The sequence below is a fragment of the Bidens hawaiensis genome, unplaced genomic scaffold (assembly GCF_021521415.1).
Source record: "Bidens hawaiensis isolate Kalapana, Puna unplaced genomic scaffold, B.hawaiensis_p1.1 tig00003307_1, whole genome shotgun sequence".
Taxonomy (NCBI): domain Eukaryota; kingdom Viridiplantae; phylum Streptophyta; class Magnoliopsida; order Asterales; family Asteraceae; genus Bidens; species Bidens hawaiensis.
In genome coordinates this window covers 720,027-732,831 of record NW_027491184.1, presented here as the reverse complement: position 1 = coordinate 732,831, position 12,805 = coordinate 720,027, and positions in this window count along the sequence as shown.

Sequence of the window (12,805 nt, the reverse complement as noted above, 5' to 3'; positions counted from 1 at the left end):
ATAACCATATTTTCCACATTTAGGGAAGAACCCCTTTATGCGGTTCATGTTTTCACACCAGAACTAGTCTTAGTATAATTATGGGTTGTAGGACTTACCTACTTATTCAAAGGCCTATCTTGCACTATGCCTTTATCACTTCTCTTCTTTAACACCCGACGTCTCACCTAACGTCCTTCCAGTCCGCTTCCCATAGAGTTAAGTATATCGATGCTGGCTTGTGACACAACCCTTCCAAAGGTTGTATATTTTACCGGATTGACTATACTCCTTATCGATGGAGTTAGTCCCCAATATAGCGCTCACTTTGCTTAGTTTCAGGAGTAATTAGCCATGTTACCAGACATGACAATTCCTTTAAACTATTAGCGCGTTCTAAGTGATCAGCACACAACATTTCTATCTTCCATAGCTCAGTTTCCAGTCTCTGAACTTAATTATTCGAATAAAAGTGCTCTAGCACAAGAATTTTAAATCCTGACCATATCATCTGAGCAAAAATTTTCTAACTATAATTTTGTACCATCGTGTTCCATCACGATACAACATAATCTACCAACATATCTGTAGCATATTTCACTACACAATGTTCTAGACTCATACCAATATCCTTAACCATTTCGATCTTTTCTATCCACTCACTAATCTATTCCTCCCTTTACCATCCGTAAACTATTAATAATTTCCTTAACACAATCAACAGACATATCCTTTATACCGGATCTAATTCATTACGACTACTATTCATGTTTAGTTTATAACTAATACTTGTAGTCATAATAGTATTCGGTGGAACATTATCACTTTTAGTAATACCACCAAGAATTGAAATATTCATATTCATGTGATTGCTCGATCTACAATCTTGCGATCACATTTGCATCAACACTAGCAGTGATCTATGATACGACATTCGGTATCATTATCTGCCATCTTTGAGCAATCAACTGAATCATATCAATCTCCATCATTGGAGTTACTCTTTTTATGTCATTCTGCCGTACTCATCCCGTACGCAGTAATCAATACTAATCTCACCGTATAACTCGTTACCAGTTCAATCATAACAGCAGGTACACATACACACCAAATATTATCATACATATTACACATACCAGTATCTAGTATATATGTCCCACAAGTATAATAACATATGGACTTAACCTGACGTCGGTTAACTTTTAAATACGTTTCATAACCCTTGTCACCAACTGACATTGAGATCTTCTCAACAAAGATCAATGTTTAATATGCTTGATTTCAATATCCGTCTGCATGTCAGCATAACTGATACACGCTCACCGTGAGCACCAAACGATTACATACCACGGAGTTATAATATCCGTGTTTATTCGTATATCCGGCATACACAGTATACCACCTGCTAACGAATAACCAACTATGCTATAATGATTCCAGCACTTCTTTATGTATGGGTAATCATTCTATTCGAGTAAACATGGGTATAGGCATCTAACGGATGTAAGGTTAACATAGGGAGTTGCAAGGTTCAAGGTAATCACGCAACATGGGTTGCCTTCAAATATTATTAATTACTATTATGGGGAACTCTATCGCTTGCTCAGTCAATGTCCTCCGGCGTTCTAGATTCGCTAAAATCGGTAATTCTCGATCTGGAGATGGTATGACTCATATGTTTGAGAGTGAGAAATACATATATATACTTCTATATATTATTTTTATCTGCTGATTAATTATCAAATTTATTATTATCATTATTTTATTTATTTATTTACCTTAATGGAATAAGAATGGGTTCAGGTACGGATCCGTCCGTACGTGAGGGTCGACGGTTCGGGTGAACATCCGGGGTTATTAGGATATACGGCACCGGTGTTGGTAGGGTAAGGGATTCATCAATTTTGGTTGGGAGTGACGGTTACTAGATATTTCTGGTTAATGTCAAACGGGAGATCTAACTTGGTACTATCATAATTATGACCCGATAAGTCAGACTCATCATCAACCGATGCTCTTAGAAATTTCGGCATCCTCGGTACTTTTATTATTTCATCCCCTGGTTCCTTATCCGAGTCCCATTTCTCAATACATGTACCCACAAGATATGCACGTATATATATATATATACACATTAGCACACATAAATAATATTATATACTTTACACATATGTTGCCATTTTTACCTATCAATGTACCCCGTGACTTCCCCTGAATTCCCTCGTGCGGACAAGTCTGTTATTATGTTCCGGACCATAACAACTCACTTGTCCATCCAAGTTCATCCAGACCTCGTCACTATAAATTATTAGTTGATATTCAGATCCTATAATACTTGAGCTACTGGTTATATTTTAGGTATCTTTTAAAGACATCCTAATTCTTTTATAACCAATGGCTCTGATACCAAGTTCTGTAACACCCCGCAACCGCAGCGGAAACGTAAACGGGATGCGACAGACACCTCTGATATCAACCACATTGTTTATAAAGAAAACTGAATGCATTAATATACTTCAAAATTACATTATCTCGTATTTCATTACCGTCTAGGTGATACACACATCATACCATACGATACATAACTCTATTTGTTATAATGTATCCTAACATCCTGCACGCAAATCTTACACACATCAAGCACTTAGCACGTAAGCAATCATTTCATCTTAATTGTACCTGAAAAGCATGTGAGAAAACGGGTCAACTACGAATAGTTGGTGAGTTTCACAATTCGAGTAAACCATGATATATCAATATCAAAATATAATATTATCGATGTAATTATGCTGAGCCCACAAGTGAAATCTCTGTTAATCCAGAACACTTCCAATAACCTCTGGGGACACTGTTAACCCAGAACACTTCCAATAATCTCTGGGGACACTGTTAACCCAGAACACTTCCAATAATCTCTGGGGACACTGTTAACCCAGAACACTTCCAATGACATCTGGGGACACTGTTAACCCAGAACATTGTTGCGGGACCTTACAATATTAACAACTCAGACAATTACCATCTTAGTACATTTCCGTACGATTCCCGTACAATAAACAATATATAAATACATTCATTTCCATGCGATTCGCATGTACTTAAACATTTTGATAGAAACATGCTTTCCGCCCCGGGAAAATATTTAAAACAGTTCAGTAAAAAGGGGCTCGTGAAACTCACCTTAGCACATGCAAGCAGGTAACAACAGTCATTATCAATTAATACGTCCAATCTGTAATATGATCCCTACGATCGTTATTATACACTCATTATTAATATAACTTTAATCGTATCAACCGGTACATCTGGGAACACTGTTAACCCAGTCCTGTACTCATTCCGGGGGCAATGTTAACCCAGAAACACTTTTCCGGACTCAGATTGTGATATCGTTTAGAGTTCCATGGTCACAATTGCTATTAATCGTTTTTCTCGTTTTGCGTGCCTAGCACGATTATCCGTTTTTATGTTTCAAAAATGAGTTTGGTCACACACGACCCGAAAATAGTGGTTGTTTGATAATTAAATTTAAAATGTGAAATTATAGCTCGGTTTAGACGTCCCGATTGGCCGCGGAACCCGTTTCCGTCTTTGGCGTACCGGAAACTGTTAAAATCGGTTAAAATACCCAAATCATCCGAATTATTTTCGGATGATTCATTTTTACTTGTTTAACTCAATTATATGAAAATAGCCCATTTTTAGGGTTTTTATACACCAGTCAGCTCGCTTAAGCGAACTTCACCGGTTTACGCGTTTTAACTTTAAAAGTTTGATAATTAGCACAAATACTTATCCGTTTACTCTAGGATCTTGAAATTTTGCAAAAATCACTTTTTAACAGTGGGGAATTTTATAAAAATATTTCCAGAATTAATTTCTATATTTAAAATTTATTTATCTATTTTTAAACACCATTTTAAACACTAAATATGTCGTAAATACCAAACGATCTTAGAAAAATCCCAAATTTTTCCTGGATGTCCCCTGCCATCCACATAGTCCCCTGTAATTTTTTCAGAACCAAAATATTCTTTTACATGCCATTTTTACTAAAACCGAGCTAGAAATCCATAGAACTCGTTTAACCGAAAAGCCTACTTAGACTTCTCCAACAGACCTCAAATTTTGTGTGTGACTTATAAATGATATGAAAAGCTTATCTGAAATTTTCCAGAATTTTTCATGATATTTAACTATTTTTCACCATTTTTGGCCAAAACCGAGCATTAAATTCACCAAATATTCATCCTTTGTCCAAAAATTACCAAAAATTCACAGAACTCTTATTTTCATGTGTAGAACATCTCTGTAAAATTTCATGACCTAACTCTAAACGACCAACAATCTGTCCAAAAACACATACACCGACATAAACCGAATATACCTTTCGTTTTCCGCCACTACAAGCTACAAACTCGTCTTTCCGCCTTATCTACCACTAAACACAGAGCCTACAAACAACATACCACAATACCAAGCAAGTTACACTCACGATCAAGCCATTTCTTTCATGGTTTCGGTTATGATTCCGAAAACAAAGATTTAACCGTAAAAATTCGTTTTTGATTCGTTTAACTCCTTTCTTGGACCAAGATCCTTTGTATAACCCGTATACATCACTTGATCATGCAAGAATCGGTTTTCATCTTTGAAACCTCATTTTCTTGCAAACCAACTCAAGAAACGAATATGAACACGTAAATAACACGATTTTGCCTCGGTTTTTCTTGCTAGAATCTCGGGTTTTAGTTCAAAGGTTGAGAGGTTTGAAGGATTGTTGGATTTGTGTTTGTGAAAAAAGAAAGAATGGAATGGGGTTAACCCCCTCATTCCGATCGGAGTAGTGTGGGGGGTGGGGTGGGACCCACCTCTCCAATATTAGCCACATATTTGGATTCTCGTAATCCGGATAATGTTTTGGATAATCTGGTTCAGTTCGTTTTTCGGTTAAATGTTTAATTCGGCTTAAAACGAGGCTAAAACGGTCGTTTTTCGGCTAAAAAATGAAATTTATATAAAATCGATTTAAGAACTTTAAAAAACTTAAACCATGACATTTATTAACTTAAAACATCATATCATTAATTATCGCGCATCTTTTTCGGCTTGATCGATCATCTCTTGCTCGGTTTGGTATTAAAGGTTTCGTTTAACGTACCGACGTACTATTAAATCGAAATCCTTTTTCTGTGCTTTAATCCACCTATCCCGCAGCTTTAATACTTCGTAACATCACTAAATACCATATATCTCGTCTATAATTGAACCCTCGATTCATTCGGGTTTCAATAACTATCGATCGTTTGATCGCATATTCAATACGGTGAATTATATATTCACGTACAATCAATACAATGAACCATGTATTCTCGTATAATTACCATGGTAATTCATGTTTCCGACATTAAATATGACGTAACTATTGTCTACCGGTTAGGGTATACCGGGTTTCGTCGGAATCGTTACAAGGCCAAACCGGCATATGATGAATTCCCAAAGGAATTTTTTTACGCTTGATGCCGTTATTGAGGCAACTGGTTTGGCTCCCACCCACTTGGTGAAGTAATCGATGGCCACTATCAAGAATCCGACTCGTCCTAGGGCTTCTGGGAAGGGTCCCATGATGTCAATAGCCCATTTTTGGAACGGCCAGGCAGATGTTACCGGAACCAGTTCGTTTTTAGGTCGCAGGGTGTTGGGGGCATGGCGCTGGCAAGAATCACACTTTCTGATTTCTTGCACAGCGTCCAGGTGCATGCCAGGCCAATAGTACACCGCGTTCATGTTTTTTGCAACTGTCATTCTCGGTCCCGCGTGCAGTCCACATATACCCTCGTGGATTTCACGGATTAGGTAATTTGCATCTTCTGCGTCTACACATCGTAACAGTGGGCCGAGAAATGATCTCCGGTACAAAATGCCATCATTCATCTGGTAATTTAAAGCTTTGTGTTTGATTTTCTGAGCCTCGGCTTTTCCTGCTGGAAGTGATCCGGAAGATAAATAAGCTTTGATGGGTGTCATCCAAGATTCAACACTAGTTTGTATTACCAGGACTTGGTTTTGTGGAACGGATGGATGGTCTAAGACTTCGACACGAATATCTTTTGCAAAATGCTCGAAATTCGTTGAAGCCAGTTTACTAAGAGCGCCCGCTGATTTATTTTCACTCCTCTTAATGTGAATAACATTGAAAGAGGCGAACTGGCGAATCAGTGCTTTTGCTTGGGACAAATAAGAAGCCATGACATCGTTCTTAGCTTCATACGTTCCATTTATTTGTCCAGCAATTAGCATGGAATCCACCCGAGCTTCTAAATGTTTCACCCCAAGCTTTTTGGCTATCCGTAAGCCTACCAAGAAAGCATCGTATTCTGCCTCGTTGTTGGTACTTTTAAACCCAACTTTATGGCATATGTAAACTCATGGCCTTCGGGATTGACTAGCCTAAGGCCTGCGCCACATCCCTCACTGCTTGAAGCTTCGACCGTGAATAAAGACCAAATCTGTTCTGATTACGGAGGTGCTTGGGGTTGTTGCTCGGTCAAACATTTTCTTTCTTTGTGATGCGGGACTTCTGTGACGAAGTCCGCCAACACTTGCCCTTTGATTGCTGGCCTTGGTTTGTGTTCTATTGCGTGCTCACCTAGTTCGATGGCCCATTTGGCCAAGAACCCAGACAATTCTGGTTTACTGAGAACGTTTTTGAGCTTGTATCCGGTTAAGACATTGTTGGGATGTCCTTGAAAGTACCTGCGGAGGCGTCGGGCAGCATAGACCAGTGCCAACACAAGTTTTTCAAGCATGGAGTATCTTGTTTCCGGGTCCGATAATGTTCTGCTGACATAGTAAATCGGTGTTTGAACGTTCTTTCGATCTGTCAGAAGGACAGCCCCGATGGCAATGTCTGAAGCCGATAGATACAACGTTAAAGGTTCTCCCGCGTGAGGTGTTGTTAACGTGGGAAGTTCCATCAAACTTTTTTTAACCTCCAAGAAAGCTTGTTCCGCCTCCGCGGTCCATTTAAACTGTGCTTTCTTGAGGCAATTCCTCAGAGTTGAGATGAAAGGATGAGACTTGGTTGCATGATTTTCCAAAAAACGATTCAAAGCAACTAGTCGGCCATTGAGTGTCTGAACTTCCTTGAGGGAAGACGGGGAAGGCATGCGGGCTATAGCTTGAACTTTATCTGGATTAGCTTTGAAGCCCGCATCCGTGACAATCACTCCCAGAAACTTTTTTTCTTCCATTCCGAATGAACACTTGGCTGGGTTCAACTTCATGTTAATACCTTTCAATGTTTCGAAGGTCTCTTCAATATCTCTCAACATCTGGTCCTCCTCAACACTTTTGACTACGAGATCATCCATATACACCTCTAAGTTTCGACCAATTTGGTCTTTGAACGCTATATCCATTAATCGTTGATATGTGGCTCCCGCATTCTTTAGTACGAAAGGCATCATTTTATAATAAAAAGTGCCCTGGTCTGTGCGAAATACTGTCTTATCTTCATCACCTGCTGCCATGCGGATCTGGTGATAACCCTTGTAGGCGTCCAGGAACACTTGAATTTAAATGGTGCCACAACATCAACCTTGAGGTCAATCTCTGGTAAAGGATAACAATCCTTAGGACATGCTTTGTTTAGATCTTTGAAATCAATGCACATCCGCCCCGTTCCGTTGCTCTTGGGAACTATGACTGGGTTAGCAACCCATGTCTGATAGCGGATTGGGCGTATGATCCCGGCTTGTAAGAGGTCATGGACTTACTCGTTCATTGCCTTTGTTTGTTCCGGACCCATCTTTTGTTGTTTCTGAACAATTGGCGTAAATAGCGGGTTTACCCTTAATTTGTGTTCCGTGATAGTCCGTGGGACACCAGTCATGTCCGCGGGCTGCCATGCGAACACATCAACATTTTTTGATAATAACTGTTTCAAGAAAGTCCGTACTATCTCGGAAATAGCAGGTCCAACTGTTACAGTTTGATCGGGGAAATCTTTGTTCAAGACCCACTTTTCTGGTTCGGTTCTCAAAGTTTGTTTTGGGATCTTGCTGGGTTTTGAGCTCTCGGTTGCAAAGAAATGTCGATTGACGTGAATTATTGCTATACCAGTGCAGGTCGGAACTCCTACTGCACCGTGTGCTGTGGACAGATGGGCATTGAAGTCACCAATTGCTTCTCGTCCGAGAATAATGTCATGTTTCGATATTGCTGGCAAAACTAGAAATTCGACCTCCTCGGTCCTCGAATGAATTCCGTCGCTCAAGGTAACTGGGAATGAAATTACCCCTCGCGGATGCATTATTTCCCCTCCAAATCCCGAAACTGAAGCATGTATGGGTTTCAATCTTTCTTTATCTTCTTCGTCAAGCTGTTCAAAGCATTGTTCATACATGATGTCCGACGTACTGCCGGTGTCGAAGAAGACATAATGAGAGCGATAATGCCCGAAAAGGGCAGTGATGATCAGGGGGTTCTTGTTGTTCGGGCCCCCTTTAATTCGAGGGAAGATCACTGGCTCATTCTTCCACTCTTCATCATCAGATTCTTTCTTCTTATTCCATGTATGGGACTCGCCTTGTATCATATGAACGGTCAAATCTTTAATTTGCTTTTTACTTGGACCTTGGTTGTCCCGAATGGCGCTTTACCGTTATCGGGTTTCCCATTTTTCACTAAATGCTTAAGTTTTCCAAACTTCACAGCTGCCTCAATTTCACTTTTTAATGTTCTACACTCATTCGTATTATGACCAATGTCATCATGATACGAACAATGCTTCTTGGCATCTAAGAATGACCTTCTTGTCAGTGGCTGTGGCTTTCTGAAACTTATATTTTCTGTAGTGAGAATCTCAGCGGGAGTCTTTGAAAGAGGAGTCCAACTGTTGGGACCTTGGTTCGAGGGTCCCGCTTTGTTCTTGTTGCCTATGAGGGACCTTGCATCAAATGGTTTTGATACGTCCGAGCTTGGTTGAAGTCTCGCCCAAATAGGGCCTTTCGCCTGTCTATTAGGTCTCGGAGTTTGAAATCCGACTTTAAATTTTTGCTTCAGATTACCATTCCTCAAAGTTTTTTCTGTGTTGGCATATACTTTCGCCGCAGTCATAAGATCGTCCCACTCTTTTGGCATTCCATCTCTGCCAGTGAGTGTGCGGACTAGATCATCACATTTAACATTTTTGCGGAAGGCACCACGAAGCATGTCCGTACTTATCCCGCCGATGTTCAGACTTTCATCGTTGAATCTGGTGATAAAATCTTCTATGGACTCGTTATCACGGCGGACAACATCTAAAATTTCTGACTGGTCTCGCGTATGTTTCTTTTGCTGGCTGAATTGTTGAGAAAACTTTTTTACAAGGTCATCCCAGCTGGAAACTTGACCATCAGGTAACTTTTCAAACCATTCTCTCGCTGCCCCTGTTAATGTTAATGCGAACCTATGACACCAATAAGGGAGCGTCCAACCACTAACACCCTCTACTGCCACGAAGTTCTGGAGATGATCACTTGGATCAGTCATACCATTGTATTTTCCTATTGATGTAGGTATTTTGGAATTAACAAGGAAAGGTGCAGTAGCAATACTTGCTATGAATTTCGATTTTTCGGCAAAGGCTGTCGGACGATATGGTTTGGTGAAGTCCCGTTCAGCATTGCTGTGATACTCAGTGTAGCGGACTATGTCCTGCGGTCGACTACTTCTTGCCCGTGAGCTCATCCTACTATCGCCGGTATACATACTGTATTCTCCCGGCTGATAAGTTGAGTCGTAACTATCAAATTCTTCTAAGTAAGATTGCATCCGCATATTTATGCGAGGACGAGGGCGTAACCTCGGTAATTTGCCAAACTCTGATTCCGTCTGTTGGCTGTAACGGATCTGACTTCCTCTTACTGTTGGTGGAGGAGAAGGAGATCTCCTGGGAGATTCCTCATAATTCAAAGTGCGGGCATGAAATCGTTCATCACGTTTTATGCGCTCATATTCAGCCACCAAACTTTGTTGTTGCACATGAAGCCACTCCTCGGGAGTAAGCTTTTCTCTTGATTGATGGGATCTCGCCATGTCAGATTTGCCTGAATCATTTTCCAGATCAAATTCTGACTGGTTTCGGCGAGTCTCATCCGTAATCCGTCTGAGATTACCCAAATTTGAACCTTCCGGTGCCGAGCCACGTCCCCCGTCTGTGGAAGTGGGACCGGTTGGTGTTGTAACATTTTCTAGGGTAAAACCCCCAGGTGTTACATTGGTGATTCGTGACCCGGAGTTGTGACACGTTCAAGAATACGGCCACCTGGAGTCGTAATGCGTGCAAAAACACTAAGACCCGGAGTTGCTTTCGTGTTAGTCACACGTGAATTGGATGCAGGGGTTCCCGTCGGCCCTTCAGGAAGTTTACTCATATCAAACGAACTAAAAAACCAATGAAAACTATTGCTGTTCTAAAACAAAACACGGATGGCGCCAATGAAGAAACACAGATCCAATCCCCGGGCATGGGTCCTGGATCTAATGAGTCCACAAGGTAGGATACGATAATTACAACCAAGATATGAGTACAACCTCCCAAAGTCCAGTGACCGGAACCTGCAAAACAGACACCGTAAGTCTCGTTACGGGAAGGACAAGAGGGGGGGTCTTCCCGTAACCACCATCCGACGTGAGAATAAGTACTGTTCTGTAAAAGATAAGCACTTAAGTAAATTGAGAGAATACAGTGGGAGTGAATGAATACCTCATGGTAACGAAAAGAGTATTTATAGCCGAAGAGTGATTGGGCCAGCTGCCCTTAAGAAGATGCTCTCGTAACCACCTGGACACGTGTCCTCTTTTGATAGGTTCGGTTTATACGTTGCATGTGTATGTATAACCACCGGGACACGCGTCCTTTTGATATAGGTTGATGGGCAACACTGGCCATGTGCACGGTTATAACGGCCTTGCCAGGTGTCCTTTATTGATTGGTTGAGATGTCACGTATTGCCCAAGAAAGCATCTTGGTAGATCTTCTGGAAGGTACTTGACTGTTGACAGCTGTTCCCAAGGTAATACCTCACAGTCATTAACGCGGAAGAAAGTTCCTTCTTGCGGATGACTCCTGAGGGTGCCAAGGTGCTTCCGCATGTTCTCCGAGGGTGTTTCTTCCTCAAATGCTTATGCGGATGGTTTATATGTCCCGCGGGTGACTTGTGGTAGGTTCACGGTTGACCCGCGGATGTTACTTAAGGGTATTTGAGTCTTTTCAGTACCCTACCTCTATATATTCCGAACTCAGATTCATATTAAAATAATATAGTTTTGTAATTCTTTTATTAAAAATGGCGTTTTGGCCAACCACTTATGGTTCTAGGTTTTAACTCAAAATTTTCGTTAAAATCGAACCAGACAGTACCAGGCAATCAAGTTTTCATAAAATTTTTAACTAAAACAAATGATCAAGATTAACTTGTTCTCCATATACATTAACAATCCAGTTTTGGCCTTTTGGACATCAACTCTTTTTGTACAAGAACTAGGCAGTTGTCCCCCCGCGTTGCGGGGAAGAAAGAGAGGGGGGGTGGCGATTAAGAAACGTTGTTACACGTTTGTACCGAGCAATCACATATTTTATGGTTTACATTATCCATATTGCCCTTCATTACATCATATTAGAGGGTCTACAAAACATGTGCAAAAACTAATTACAAATCTTTACGTCATATTAGAGGATCTACAAAACATGTGCGGAAACTAATTACATAAGGTTGTTAGTTATGTCTTGTAGAGTTGTTAGTTCTGCCAAAAGTTGTCTTCTGCCACAATCAATGTTGTCTTCTTCCAAAATGTGTTGAACCTACCAAAATGTCTTATAATGTTTGATCATCTTCTACTGCTTGGCCTGTGATAGGTTAAGAACGATTAGGATGATTAAAAGGTTATAGGTGGCATACATGTTGTGCACAAAAATGTGCTATCAATGTGTGATCTTGTGATGTAGGTCATGAGGCAAAGAAGACACTTACTGCTGCCTAATAATACTTATTAATGCATCTTGTGTACAAATAATGTGGTGTGCTAGTCAATGACTAGCACACCACATTATTTGTACACAAGATGCATTAATAAGTATTATTAGGCATATCTATAAGTTTATGTAAATTCTTTTTAAGGGATATCTTTCAAAGTTCATCTACTGATTACATTTAGTTTTAGAATATCGACATTTTAATCAGATGTAATGGCGATGGTCATTGGAACTGCATTTTAAATGATTGAATGTATTAAGTGTTGGTGTGGTGTGATGTGTATTACATGCAATAATCAAGCTTCATAGTTAGTGTATCTAGAAGATCTTAGATTGGCCTCTCTGATTTTGGGTTTGGGGTTGGTGGTGGCAACCTGGCAGCCCTATGTGCATCTCTTCTGAGGTGGATTGATCTGTGTCAGTGCCGGACAAGTTGGTGATTTTTTTGACAAAAAATGATCCATCTGATTTTACCATTAGATTGATGATCTTTGGAACATCTATTATGTAGAGATTTGTAACGGTAACTCACTTTGGCTGATGTATTCCATGTCTAAAGCCATGGTCTAACATTTATAGTCTTCGGTACATCAGTTATTGTAGATTATAGATGACAATATTGGTCATTTGGTTGTATCTGTGTCACCGATGATTGACGCATTGAGGCAGTGCGTATGATTTAAAGTATGACTTTCAGCTGCCTAAAGGTCTATTGGTATTTCTGTGTAATTGGATTAGGTTATTGATGGTTATGATTTTTGCTATTAAGTAACATCTTTGTTTTGGGCAGGGTTTGAGGAAAAA